Genomic DNA, 13,694 nt, shown 5'->3' on the forward strand with positions numbered 1-13,694 from the left:
GAAGGGGAAATCTCCAACGAAGTCAACCTAAAAAGGGAGGGATTTTCCAGTGTTACCTGTAGCAGGAAACAGCAGGAAACAGCAAGAAACCCAAGTGTGCAGGAACCTGTGAATGCTGAACTCACCAGCACAACTTCCATGGAACCTCTGAGAACATCATCAGCAGAAAGGCTCCGTGTTCAGGGCAGCACCAGCACAGCCCAGGGGCAAGGGGGACCTTCTCAAATGATTTACGAAGATTTGCTAATTACCACAGCAACTGCTTATAAAACTAACTTTTAACATTGATGGCTCCACCATTCCATGTCCCTGGTGTGCTGGTACCATGGAAGAGCAGAGCAAGCACTCCTGGAAAGGGCCCTGTGGCACCTTTGGTCTCCTCTGAAGACAAGCAGCACCTCAGCTGTCCCAGCTCGTGGAGCAGCACAGGCAGACCTGCACTCCTGCACTCCCATCCTCTGGAATTACTGTGACTCAGCAACTCGTCTGACACCAACACATTTCTGCAGCATCCCCTCCCAGACTGAGTTGCAAGCACACATAACTTTTACTCCTTCCATTCACACAGATCAGAAGTGGAATTTTAACATGTATTTATTTATAACACATACTATATATATTTTGATAACAGCATAACCAACTGCCATCTCCCTTGCAAAACAGAACAGTCATTTCCATTTTACAGATGGGCACACTTCTCTGTGGTGACAGGCTTACAAAATCTGTCTGTATTAGCCAGGATTGGATTCAGGGAGCTCCCAAATCTTGACCTTTTGCTCAGTACAATACTCTGCAGTGGCCTAGAATACTTAGCTCTGTCAATAACCACCTTGGCTATTACATGAATGATAGTATTCGTCATCACCAACTTCACTGACACCCTCCTGATTGACAAAAGTGTAAGGAAGAGGAAATTCAGGCCAAACCCTTCCTGTGCCAGCAGGAGTTGTGCCTTTGTCCCTGCAGCAGCTCCCAGGGCTGGACTGGGAGCAGTTCCCTCCCCACAGGGTGAGCAGGGGATGTTGGGGTGGCCCTGGGAGCCCTCAGAGCCCAGTAGGCCCCACGAGTGGCACTGCAGGGTCCCCCTGCCCCAACCAGTGCCCCTCACCCTGTGCCCTCCTCACACAGCTCTGCCACACATGCAGCACTCAGGGGCAGCTCTGGGACAGCCCCACACCGGGTTTGAGAGAACAGCAGCACAGAAAACACCTCAAACATCAGCCCAGCCTTGGGGAGCAGTCAGCCAAGACTTCTGGCATTTAGAGATAAAACTCTGCAATTTGTCCTTAAAACCAGTATTGCTTCTTTCCATCCTCCTGCACCTGGTAGCTGACAGTTCTCCTCCCAGGCAGCATTATTCCTAATCATGGAATCACGTTCTGTTTTAAGCTAATAACGGTGATTTCGGGTTCTGACGATGAACTAAGTTATGTTTGCCAGTCACGATGCTCTTCAGGGGTTCTATGCAGACATGATTTTAAATAGCAAAAACACATCATCAAAACACTTCTTTCTTCCTTTCATTAAAAATACGAATTTCCCTTTTGAATTATTTTTAAATTACTCCTTAATTTTTAGCAGTTAAGTTCAATTACTTATCTGCATATTTTAAAACTAATCCCTCCTCTCTGCTCAGGAATGACTCTCCACATGCTATTATTTTCCTTGCAGTAGTACACCACTACATTTTTTTCCCCACCTTCCTTTCCTTCCCCCAGCCAATGTTTCCAGCATTTTTACAAAATGCAGTTGAAAGAACCAAGGCATCTCTGGGCTCCTTTGGGGATTTCCGTGGGCTAAATTCCCAGTTCAGCCATCCCTCTGTTCCATGTCCAGCCCTGCCCCTCCTGGACCTCAGAGCACCGTTATTGTCTCTTCTGGACCCGTCTGGTGACACGTTCTCACACTCACAGCTGAAGCACACACAGACACCCCAAATCTCCATAGCAACACCTGTGCATGGTGATGAGCTCCAGCCTTACCTTCCCCAGCCTCCTCTGAACATTAGCTTTTTATTATTTCAGTTGTGTCTCTGCTTTACACCTCCCCCCTGAGTGCCCCTGCCACCACAGAGAGCCAGCTGCACCCTTGCCTATCCTCACTCCCACAGCAGTTCTTTGCTTTTTGCATTTTCTCCAATTTTGTTATAAACTTCTCTTTGTTTATCATCCTCCCGTGATTCAGTTAAAAGTTCTGTAGCTCAGGCATGTGACTCATGTGCACATTTTAGAAGCATTAAACCCCACAGAAGTGGATCACACCTCACCTCACGGAGCATCTCAACATACAAAAGCCATATTTAATTTTATGACAGGCTATTTTGTGTTTAATTTATTTCAGAAGTATCCTTAGGCCCTGGTTGTTGTTGGACATACTGAAGGGCTTGGCAGTTTATAATAAGATTTATGAAATGCAACAAGATATCCATGGAGTAAAAGAGTCAACAATTATGTTTCCCTTTAGACCAACAGGAACACATTGGCCAATGGTTTTCCTTGGCCAGGGTAAAATGCTCTAAATAACAAATAAGAAGAGGGTACAGAACAGCCTTAAACTGAGAAAAGTTATGGATGATACTGGCACTAAATTGCCTGGACTTAAAAAAATTGGTTATGAAGGAGTTAGAGCAGTTTGGCACACGAGGCTTGGTTTGAAAAAGCAGGATGCACTAGACAGCATGAGAGCCTAAAGATCCCCACTGAAGTGACAATACAGAGAGAGGATTCCAAAGGCTTAGCTTGTCAAGGAATCTCCCTTCTCAAACCACGTTTAAAAGCACACATGAAAGTGCTGGAAGAGAGAATTCTAGATGTGGCAGACAATCAGAGATCCCACTAGGTTTGAGACATCTGGCATCAGTTGAAATCCATCACATTTCATTTGGGGATCAAAGCCTGCTGTTAAGTCTATCACAGGTTGAAATAGTAGATCCTGAACAGCCTTTTCATCCCAATGCAAATTAACCCTTTTTCCTTGACCAGAGAAACAGCTCCTTTTCATTACTGACTCCAATCATATGTGCTTGTCAAGCTATGCCCTCTAGTACTAAGTTTCAGCTGGAATTTCAGTAGAATGATGAAGTTTTTATCATAAATCAGAAGTGCTCCCTATCAGCACACGGGCCATGTGCTCCAGCACTGCTGCAGGGAGCTCCAAACCACTGCCCTGGGACAGAGAAACTCCTGAAGGGAAGGAAAATGTTCCCGACCTGTGCTCTCAAGAGCCCCACTGCAAGGCTGGCGAGGAGCTGAAGGGATTTGTGCTAAAGGGATTTGCTGCTCATGGCAAAGCTGGAGCTGAGCATCAGGTGTGTGCTGGTGACACCTGTGAGCGAGTTCTGCACACAGCAGTGACTCTGTGCACTTTGGAAAATGAACCACAGAGAGCATTGGGGCAGGGGATGAGAATGTTTCAGTACAAAAGATGGAGGAGAAATCAATTACAGGAACCCCTCTTCTGGAATGTTCTCCACACCACTTGTGTTTCCTGTGGGCAAGAAACAAGCCTAAGTGAACCAAGGGTTTTACAGTTCCCTCCACAGGGAGGGAACTTCACCCCAGTGAAGAGACATTCACATGCTCAGAGGTGGCACATGTGCCTCCTAATAATAACAGGCAAAGTTGGTAGCAAGTCATAAAAGTTAAACTCAAACCCAACCAGAGCTGAAAGCGCCAAGTGAGAAATTCCATTCAGGTGTAAGAATAAGCACATGAAATGACAGCATATGACTCTTCACCTGCAGACACACCACTGATGAACCTCATACAGAATTCCTGAAAATGTGACACAAATATTAAAGAAAAGTCTCTGTGGCCCGTTAACTGGCTAGAGAGCACAACTTTGATTTCAAAGGCTTATTGCCCAACCATCAGTTTGAGCAAATGATTAAAATAGGAAATTGCCCACAATCATTTTCTTCTCTGCACTCTCAAACACTAATAAATCCTAACCCACACTGAGCTGAGCTGCTGTGGGGAAATCCTTGCACAGTGTGGAGCAAGACCCGTCCCCTCCCCAGGCTGTTCCAAACCTGGTGTTACAAAGGGAAGGGTTCATTCCAGCTCCTGCACAGCCCAGGTAACTCTCCTCTAGGAAGCCACTCGGAGCCTTCCTCCCGTGCCCGCAGAGCCCGAGCCAGGGTTTCTGTCGGGACAATATGCAGGGGTTGCTCAGGCAGTTCCACCTCTGTGAGCAGCCCCGGCGTCTCCAATTACCTCCCCTAACCCGAGGGCTCTGCAGAGGAAGCTGCCGTGTAATCTCGCTGGGAATGTTGTTCACATCTGTCAGCAGGGACAGGATGGCTCCCCCTGACAGATGCATTTGTAAGCCTTCAGACGGCAGCCCCAAAGTGATCCATTTGGGAAGAGAAGATCTATCCATTTAGTACTTTAACTGCTTCCTCCCTCGCCCTTGGTGCCAGGGAGGGGTTTTCCCCAAGGTGATGCGCTAATTCAGTTTGTATTAGCTGGAAAATGAAGTTTCCAAGCCAGTCAGCCAGGGCCAAAGGTAATAAAAAGTGACATGATTTAATTACTTCTGTTACAGTTGTTCAGCAACGAAAGAAGGCGCGACACGAAGCCCTAATTAATTAAGTAAAATCGGTTTCTGGTCAGAAGGCAAGGCCAGTGAAGTAGCTGGACTGAATGTAGCACTCTCAGCTTTACCCAACTCCACCAGTAGCAACAAATGGTGTTACTAACACTTGACATTTTTTGTTGTGATCCTTCTCATTGATATTTTACAGAAGTGTTTTGCCTTGCAGTTAAGACTAAAGCTTCAGCAAAATCTGCAATAAACTTCCTTTGGCACACCTTCACCACTCTTTAAATTCACTAAAAGTCAGTGAAATTAGTATTCCCTGGATTGGTAATGCAGAGGGAAGAGGAGAAGAAAGGAAGGGGGTGTTTGTTTTTAGGTATCCTGGGTCTCAGGCCTTTCAGGCCTATAGTCAGTGTGAATGTGAATCCACTCTGGAGCCTTCTCCCACTTCCACTGATTTCTTATTTTCCTGTAAATATTATGACCAACAAGATCTCTAAGGGTCTGTGCATAATTTACTGTCACCTTTGGAAAAAACCCATGAATTCTTTTACAATCCCAAGTATTCCCAGGAGAAGGTGGCAAACTGCACATAGAAAAAATTGCAGGGCCAGTACTGCTGGAATCCATGGAACTGCACAAATAAGTTCACAGATTTTCTTAAGGATACAAACTGTAAAGACACAGAGGCCTACAAGTGTTGGGGCCAACTGTAACCAGAGCAGGAATCCTGCTTGTCCAGCAGTGGGAGAGCCACAGCCCAGCTCTGGCAGCCGCTCACTCTGCAGAGCAACAATCCTCTCCTGCAGGTCTGAGAGCTGAGAACACCCACGACAAGGGAAGTTCCCAAACCTGTTGCTGCGTGCCTTGAAGTGTTTTCACCCTCAGGTTCCTCTCCCTGTCCTCCCCAGCCCGGGGTGATCTGTCCCTGGCAGTGTGTGCAGGAGGAGTGCGTGAGGAAGGTGGCACTGCCAGCGCTGCACCCCCGGCTCAGGACCAACAGAGAGCAAGGAAAAGCAGAAAGGGAACACAGTCACAGTTTCAAATGCACATTTCTCTATCACAGAGCTGGAACCCAAGAGCCCCAGTGCTTCCCCTTGTTGCAGCAGTGCTTTGGAGCCCTGGGTTGTGCAGTGGCAGCGACCCATCCGTGCAGGTTCCAGAGCGAGACTGGGAAGCATTTTTACTATTACACTGCTCATAATTCAAACTCTGTTTTGTGTCTGTCGTTATAGGTCATTGTTGGCCAGATGGAAAGTATTAAGGAAAAAGGATTGCAACTAAATCAATGGGCTGTAGTGTGCTGCCAAAAGGCCCCAGGGTAACTACAAGCAGATTTGCAGGCAGGCTCTGCTCGGCACAGCCCGGCTCTGGCACATCCTCTGCCCTCACTAACAGCAGGAGGGCTCGGGGCCAGCTGAGAGCAGCTACTGTGCCAAACAGACTGTGCAGGTCTTGCTGCTTGAATGCTCCCACAGAAAGGGAGAATCGATGGGGCTCTCTGTAAACAACTCCCTGTACTTTCTGGCTGCTGCTAACTCAGAAGTGGGATAACTTCAGCCCACTACAAAATTAATGCAAGGACACAGCTCAGCCCTGGTACCAAAATCAACGTGGAAACAAATAAACACCAGTGCTGAGGGATAACACTTCGACTTCCAACTAAGAATAATGATGTGTATATACACATTCACAGAGAAACTCAAAATCAACATCTTTTCTCCAATTGCAAGCACCGTATGGGAACAATTAAAGACTGGCTGAACAGCAGCCAAATCAAGAATTCATATTCATATTCTTTCTAACCTCCGATTCACAAGCGGAAGGGACTTAAATTTGGCTATTGAGAATTTGAATTTTAATATTTATTTCTAATATCAATACTTCCCAGGAGATACCTTTTCTTTTGCACAGCTCATTGCTGCAGTTATCAATGAGCAGGTTCAGCTTAGCCAGGAAGCTCAGTGGGAAAAAATATCTCCCTAATATTACCCAACTAAGCTCTTCTGCATCCAGCATTTGAGTGCAGCCAGCCATGCCTGCAGACAAAACTTCAAGCTCGCTGGATGGACAAGAAGTCATTTCTCTTTCTAGTGGATGGTAAGAGGAAAAAATGATAGAAACAAAAGGGAACTTCTGGTTCCTCATCTGCAGCAAAGATTCACATCCCCTCCTGCAGCCATGAGGCATTACTGTCTTATTTAAATCATCACTATCTTATTTAAAAATAGTTGAGCAAGGGAAGATCCTAAGCCTTACAGGCTTTCTGAAGGAAGTTTCTAGAGGCTACAAAAAGGTTAATGGCAGAAATGAAGACTGAAGGCAAGAAATGAGCAGATGTAACACAAAATTCTATTCTTCTTTTCCTGGAACTGTAGCTTGCAATAGCTCATCTCTATCTTGTAAAACTCGTAAGGACAATAAAGAAAAACCACAGGAAGTTTGGGAAAACTGTACTGGAGACAGTGTATCAGGAAGAAGAAACACAAAGCAGATAGCTAAATTTAATTGATGTCAAGCTCCCTCTTCACTGGGTTCATCACTTTTCCACATATATTCTGACAAGCAACTGAAAAGAAAAGCCAGTGTCTGTTTAGGCAAATCAGCAGGGGTAAAAACCCTCAACTTCTGAGATGTAAACTGTTTTATAAACATGTCAAGTTAAGGCAGAACGCCTGCAGCACCCCCAGCCCTCCGACACACGCACTCGGGGCGTTCTCACATTTTCTGAGCCACCTCAGCTCAGCTTCCTGTCACCCAGCACAGAGAGGGGCCTGGTTTGCTGCAGCTACAGCTTGGAGGGAACTCCAGTTTCTGGGGAAGGTCAGGCTCCAGCTCCAGGTCCTGCCTGCCCTCTCCTCTCCTCTCGGCAGGGCCCGTGCAGAGCCCTGGGGGATCTGTGTCTGCAGCTCTCACTGACAGTCACAGCAGCTGCTGAAGCCTCTGCTAAAAAATAGCAATAATAAAAAAGTCTATGAAGGCTGCAGACAGAGTCTCAACAGCAACATTTTTATTAGGTACTATTTTGTTGCAGTGTTGAATCAGAGAGATCCAATTTCTCATGATTTATACATGGATTCCGTGGCATTTGCCAATGTCTAACAGGAGCAGTTTGCCATTTGCTTTCATCTCCAGAGCATTTTAAGCAGAACAGGGATTCCAGGGTCGATACACCTCAAGGACCAAACTGACTGTCCAAAAAGTGTTCCAGCCATTACCAAACATCTCTTGGAAGGCTTCAAAGTATCACATAGATACGTATGGAAGAGAAACATTGATTTCACTTATTACCATTTTATTCAACATACAACTATAGTAAATCCTCAGAAAATAAAGACTGGACTTCTTTCTTACTTAATTAGACAGTAATATTTTCTGTGTCTACACAGAAATCTGACAGTGAAAAGGGAAAGGAAAGAAACCAAGTAAAAGAGATATAGAGAGAGAAAGGCGGAGGGATTTTTTTTGTTTGGGTTCTTTTTTATGGCTGTCTCTGCCCAGGGGTTCTGTACAGTCACTGCTTGCAGCCTGAACTCATTACTACAACTTTAAGCTGGCAAAAGAAATTCTTCCTCTGCTGTAGGACAGCCCAGTTTCATCATCAGTTCTCTTCCTCTCCTTTAAAAGAAATGGATTATACGTAAACTTCTCTTAAACAGTAATTCTAAATTAAAATTCTATCAGTGCATAAAAGCACTAATGTCACACAGGCTGCAGTGAACTAAGTGGAACCTTACCAAGGAAAAGCACCCAAAACTTATTGCACTCAGCTTGCCAGAGCAAAAGTGCTTCGGGTGCACCCTCATGGCACGTGTCACTAATGGCAACTGGGTGCACAACTGGCTCCTTGTCCTTCTCTGTGCTGGTTCCCTTCTCCACCTTCCAATTCACCCTAAAATAAAAGCAGCATAACTACTTTCTTAGCAGGCACAAAACAGTGTTCCTATTAATTTACTTTATATATGCAATGGAAAAACAACAAAGCATGAAGCCACTGTAAATCAGGTAAGAATTTTTAGTTAACAAGAAGAATTCTGAGGCTCAGCCTCCCCATATATCAGACTGCTACTAAATACATTCAATTCTTTGTCACCAATGCCAGTACACTGCACAGAAGAACACTCCCATTAACACTGGTTCAAAGCATGTATCGCAAATCTGTGCCTTTCAATGTTCCAAACTTTCCTCCAGATCCACTGAGAACGGGATGTCCTTCCTTATTCATCTGCAAATCCTCCTCTCAAACAACAGCCACAGAACATTTGAGAACAACAACAAAGTATACCAACCTCTCCAATTTAAGTATTGAATAATTTCCATGGGTTATTACAGAACTTCTATAGGCTCAAGCTCTTGTTGAGCTGAGTTACTCCAACCTGACTCACCACCATGAACCAAATGTTCCTGGTGTGTGCAGGAAGGCAGCAAAGGCAGCTCTGGAACAGTGGGTGGAATCCAGTGAAATTCAGTTCAGCAGGAAGCCCAGGCTGAGGCTACAAACACCAGCACAAGGATTCAAAGAGGATGATACAGATGAAGAAAAAGGCAAGAACCTCATTCCTCCAGAGGAAGAGGGTGGCTGTGAGGGGGAAGCAGCTTCCCATTCCTCCCCCCTCGTCCTCTCCATCCCTGGCAAACAGGACTGGCCAATGGTGCACTGTCCTTGGCAGAAGTGAGGTTCCTTCACCTTTGCATCTACTACTTTCTTCATTAAAACCATCCCATGGACGACATTCCACCAGACACATCAGCCCTACACTTGTGGGAAATGAAGCCTTCAAGAAATACGTGAATCAAAACTTGGATATTTGGGTGTTTTAACCGTGCAGGTTGTTCAAAGGATACTGAAGCTGTGGGACCTCAGCTCACAGCTGAGAAACAGCAGAAAGTGTCCCAGTGAATAAATGAACTCACTGGTGGGATGGTGCCTCTTCCTCCAAAAGCACCACTCAGGGCAGGGGAGCCTTCGTGCAGCCAGACACTGAGTCCCACCAGGGACTAACCCAGAACCCCCAAAAGGGGGAAACCTGCACAGAAACGAGTGCCCAGCGAGGAGGTTTTATGAAGCTATAACCCCTTCAGAGCGTGGGGATGAGGTTTTCCAAAGCATTCTACAACAACGTCAAAACTCCAAACCGTGTTCTCTGCCCTGAGTGTGAACACTCCCCTGTGGCTTTTGGCCAAACCAGTGACAAGGGGAAATCACCCCAGAGCAGCCCCCAGCCCACGCTGCCCACGCTGTGCCCCCGGGCAGTGCTGGGGTGGGGATGTGGCTGTCCCGGGCCGGTGGGTGCCATGGCTCAGTGCCCTGCCAGTTGGCACTGCCGGGCCAGGAAGCTGTCAGTTCCAATCAGGGCTCGGCCCCGCAGCCCCATTAAAGGAGTCTTGCTGGTGAAGGGGCGGCCACTGTTTCCAAAGCATGGGAAAAAAAAAAGAAAAAAAAAAAAAAGGAAAAAAAAAAGGGCTCTGCTTTCCTTAGATTTGAGCTGGCAACTTTCACTGACTGGAGTTTTCAAGGAGCTATGAATGAGCCTAACAAAGGAGTTCTGTGGCCAGTTTCTGGCTGAAATCCATGTCAACAGTTTTTAAGGTCACAGGTCACACTAACTAACATTTATTCCCAGCAGACCCCGCTCTAAACACAAGCTGTAAGTAGTACAAATTTGGAATTTTTCTGTAATCCCTTGAGATATTCCTGATCCTTCCACATGTTTCTGCTCAATTAAAAACAATTCTCACTTTGCACCACAAGAGAGGCCCCTGCTCAGAAATCTTATTCTGTCCTAAGAATAAATGGACAAAGACTGCAATCAAAGGGAAGGAAAGGGGGGAGGAGAGGAACTCACAACAAATCACACCAAAAACCTCAAATAACTCCATACAGAATCACATTCAGTTAGTTACATTTTCTGCCATCTGTCACAAACTATTATGGATTCGTTTCTTTTTATCTTAGAAAAGGAGTGGTGCAGAGCTCAGCTATTTTGGCCGAGAGGGATTTCCACACAAATGTTTCTGCATTTCACTCGAGGAGAATGATTTCCAGCCTGGTACAAACCCTGAATACCCACTGAAACCTTCAAATTCAGTAACACTGAAATCACAGTGGCACATGGCTACGGGACCTTGTCAAACTTGGCCCAGGAAGTTTGTGAACCAAAGCAAAGCGACGCAGAGTTGGGTTTGGTTTTGTTCCCTTTTGAAATAAAAGACCAGAGCTCTCCACTGAGTCCATAACTATCCATACTGTCCTCCCTCCAAAGCCCATGTGAAATGTGATGCAAAGTTAGATTAAAGCAAACCTCCAGAAACAATAAAATTCAGCCTCTTAATGCATATCCATTATGATTTATTCCACTGGGGGCTAAAATCCTGAAATCCTTCAATAAAGTCTTAGAAAGAAAAAAATCCCTGCCTGTGAATTTTTTTCTAATTCCCAAATTAGAGCTCGGAATCTGATGACTGGACATCAGCTCTCACCTCACCGCCAGAGAATAATTTAAAAGCATATTTTAAGTTTTGTAACGTGTTGAAAAAGGCAGCCTGGAATTCCAAGTTCCCCGGGAGATTCCGGTGTGTGCCACAAGAGCCTCTGGGTCTGTGACTCACCTGGGGCTCAGATCCCAAACCCACGGGGGGTGTGTGACTCCCCTGGGCTCAGATCCCAAACCCTCAGGGAGGTCTGTCACTCCCCTGGGCTCACATCCCAACCTCCAGGAGGTCTGTCACTCCCCTGGGGTCACTCTCCAGGTCCCCCAGGGGGGGTCTGTATCTCACTTGCAGTCACACCCCAATCCCTTGGGGGGTCTGGGACTCACCTGGGGTCACATCCCAAACCCCCCAGGGGTCTGTGTCTCACCTGTGCTTTCCCCCATCCTCACCTGGCCGTACCTGTTCTCCCCATTCTCACCTGGCCGTACCTGTTCTCCTCACTCTCACCTGGCCGTACCTGTGCTCCCCCCACACTCACCTGGCCGTACCTGTGCTCTCCCATTCTCACCTGGCCGTACCTGTCCTCCCCACTCTCACCTGGCCGTACCTGTTCTCCCCACTCTCACCTGGCCGTACCTGTGCTCTCCCATTCTCACCTGGCCGTACCTGCGCTCTCCCATTCTCACCTGGCCGTACCTGTGCTCTCCCATTCTCACCTGGCCGTACCTGCCCCCCCGCGCCCTCTGGCGGTGCCGCGCGGCAGCGCAGCCGCTCCGGGTCAGCCGCGCTCGGGCCGCACCTTCAGCGCAGCCGGGAGAGGGAAAGGAACCGGAGGCAGAGGCTGATCCTGCACTAGACAGAGCGGTTCTGCATTGCAGGAACCCACAGAACTCCCGGCAAACGCGGGTTTGAAGTTATCAGAGGCTTCCATTGATCTGCGTGAGGCCACCAAAGCAGGAACAGAAGTATGGGAGTACCTCAAAAGCAGGTTTCTGAGCAGTGTTGGTTAAAATAGCCCAAAGAGCTCCCTGCCACAGGGAATTGCCTCCCTCCTGGCCCCAGGATAACTGCACTGCTCCTGAACCCCGAGAGGCACCTCGCTGTGCTCGGCATCCCCGGGAAACAACTCTGGGTCACTTCAGAGCTCACGGCCAGACCTTGACTTGTGGCCTTCTAGCACTGTGTCAGCTTTCAGCTGTGCTTCCAGAGCCCTGCAGAAACTTGGGAAAGCAGTGTCTGAGTGAAAAGAATTCCTCATAGCAAGGGATACTTGAAGCTTGCTTCCATCCAATCTGTAACTTAAAAACAAATAAACCAACATTCTTTTCATCCCCATTTGCCCTTTCATATCATTCTCACGTTCTTCAGCAGGTTTTTCCCCATCCATTTTCCATGCACCATCCTTTAATCCATAAAGGACATTGAGAAAATTCACATCAATAATGGGAGCTGCAGTTCTGGGAATAGAGGAAGTGAGTTCATGTGATGCTGATTTACACTCTTCATTATCCTCTAAAACTTGCATAAACTTGCATCAGTGACAAACTTTCTTTTTGTCATCAGTTCCCAGGAGAAGGAGGCAATAGCAGTGAGGTGAGGAGTCCCAGTTCATCCACTGTGTTGGTTTCTTTGGTTCTTAGTTGAGGCAGAAGACATTTAACTACAACAGAACAACTTCATTTCTTCTTAGCATTCACTTGGCAAAAGGGGGCTGACAGCACAGAACTCTGATCCGGGGGGGAGCAAGAAGGCACTCGGACTATCCCTCATTCAGACTGTCTTTTTAAAACTCTGTTTCTCCTTTCATTTGACATTAATCAGGAAAAGCTACTGCTGTAAGCAGACATTGCCCACGTGAGAATCAGGGAACCACCACCTGACTCTACAGGGGAGCAGCCACAGGAGGAGCTGGGGAGCAGCCTCCTGTCTGCAGGACATTCCACACCCGGGCACAGACATCACCTGTGTCCGTCAACCCCAAATCCATGGCATTGCTGAAGGCACCCCTGGGAGGAGGGGTGTCCTTGCCCTTGGGAAGTGACCTGTATTTTGGAGTTTCTCCCAGGGGCACATTCAGTCACACACACACATGGTCCCACTCTCAGCACTCCCAGGACAAAGAAGGTTCCTCTTGTCCTTACCCTGGATTGTCCCCATGCAGAGCAAAGCAGAGACCCCCAGAGAGACGTGTCCAACTGCTGCAGGGCAAAGGCCTCAGCTGGGACTGAGCCAGCAACTGCCCCAGCACACCCTGCCTGTTCCCAGGAACTCTGAGCTGGCTCTACCTGGGCCACAGCTCCCAAATTTCCCACTCCTCATGAACACATGAAAAGCAGAAAGCAGAAGACAGACAACTCTTAAATTTGTTTAGACCAAGGCAGATCAGATGCCCCGTGGAAACCTTCCCTGCACAGCAGTCCCTGGTGGCACTGATGGATTGGTGGCATCAACACTGATCTTACTGGCACCATTTCTTGCAGAAAATGTAAATAAAAAGTTATGGACTGTATTCCTACATGGCTGTGGGAGGTCATCAAAATCTCTTCTGATGGAGCCTGTTTGCCCGTTTTCTGTGAAATGCATTGCTCCCAACTCCCCCTGACAGTCTTTATTATGCCAAACTTCACAAAGCCCTCAGTGGGACAGAGCAGAGCTCACACATCCAAACTCTGAGGCTGTGGAGAGCATCAGTGACATTCTCTCAGTTACCAACAGATGCTTTG

At 47.1% G+C, this 13,694-nt stretch overlaps 1 protein-coding gene across 1 annotated transcript in view; it reads right to left on the reverse strand.

Moving 5' to 3' along the window:
- The window catches only part of DENND1A (DENN domain containing 1A), a 150,485-nt gene that overhangs the window by 88,972 nt on the left and 47,819 nt on the right, over positions 1-13,694 (reverse strand). The window lies entirely within an intron of this gene.

This window comes from Neopelma chrysocephalum, unplaced genomic scaffold (genome assembly GCF_003984885.1).
Source record: "Neopelma chrysocephalum unplaced genomic scaffold, ASM398488v2 Primary Assembly neopelma1_74, whole genome shotgun sequence".
NCBI classification, from domain to species: Eukaryota; Metazoa; Chordata; class Aves; order Passeriformes; family Pipridae; genus Neopelma; species Neopelma chrysocephalum.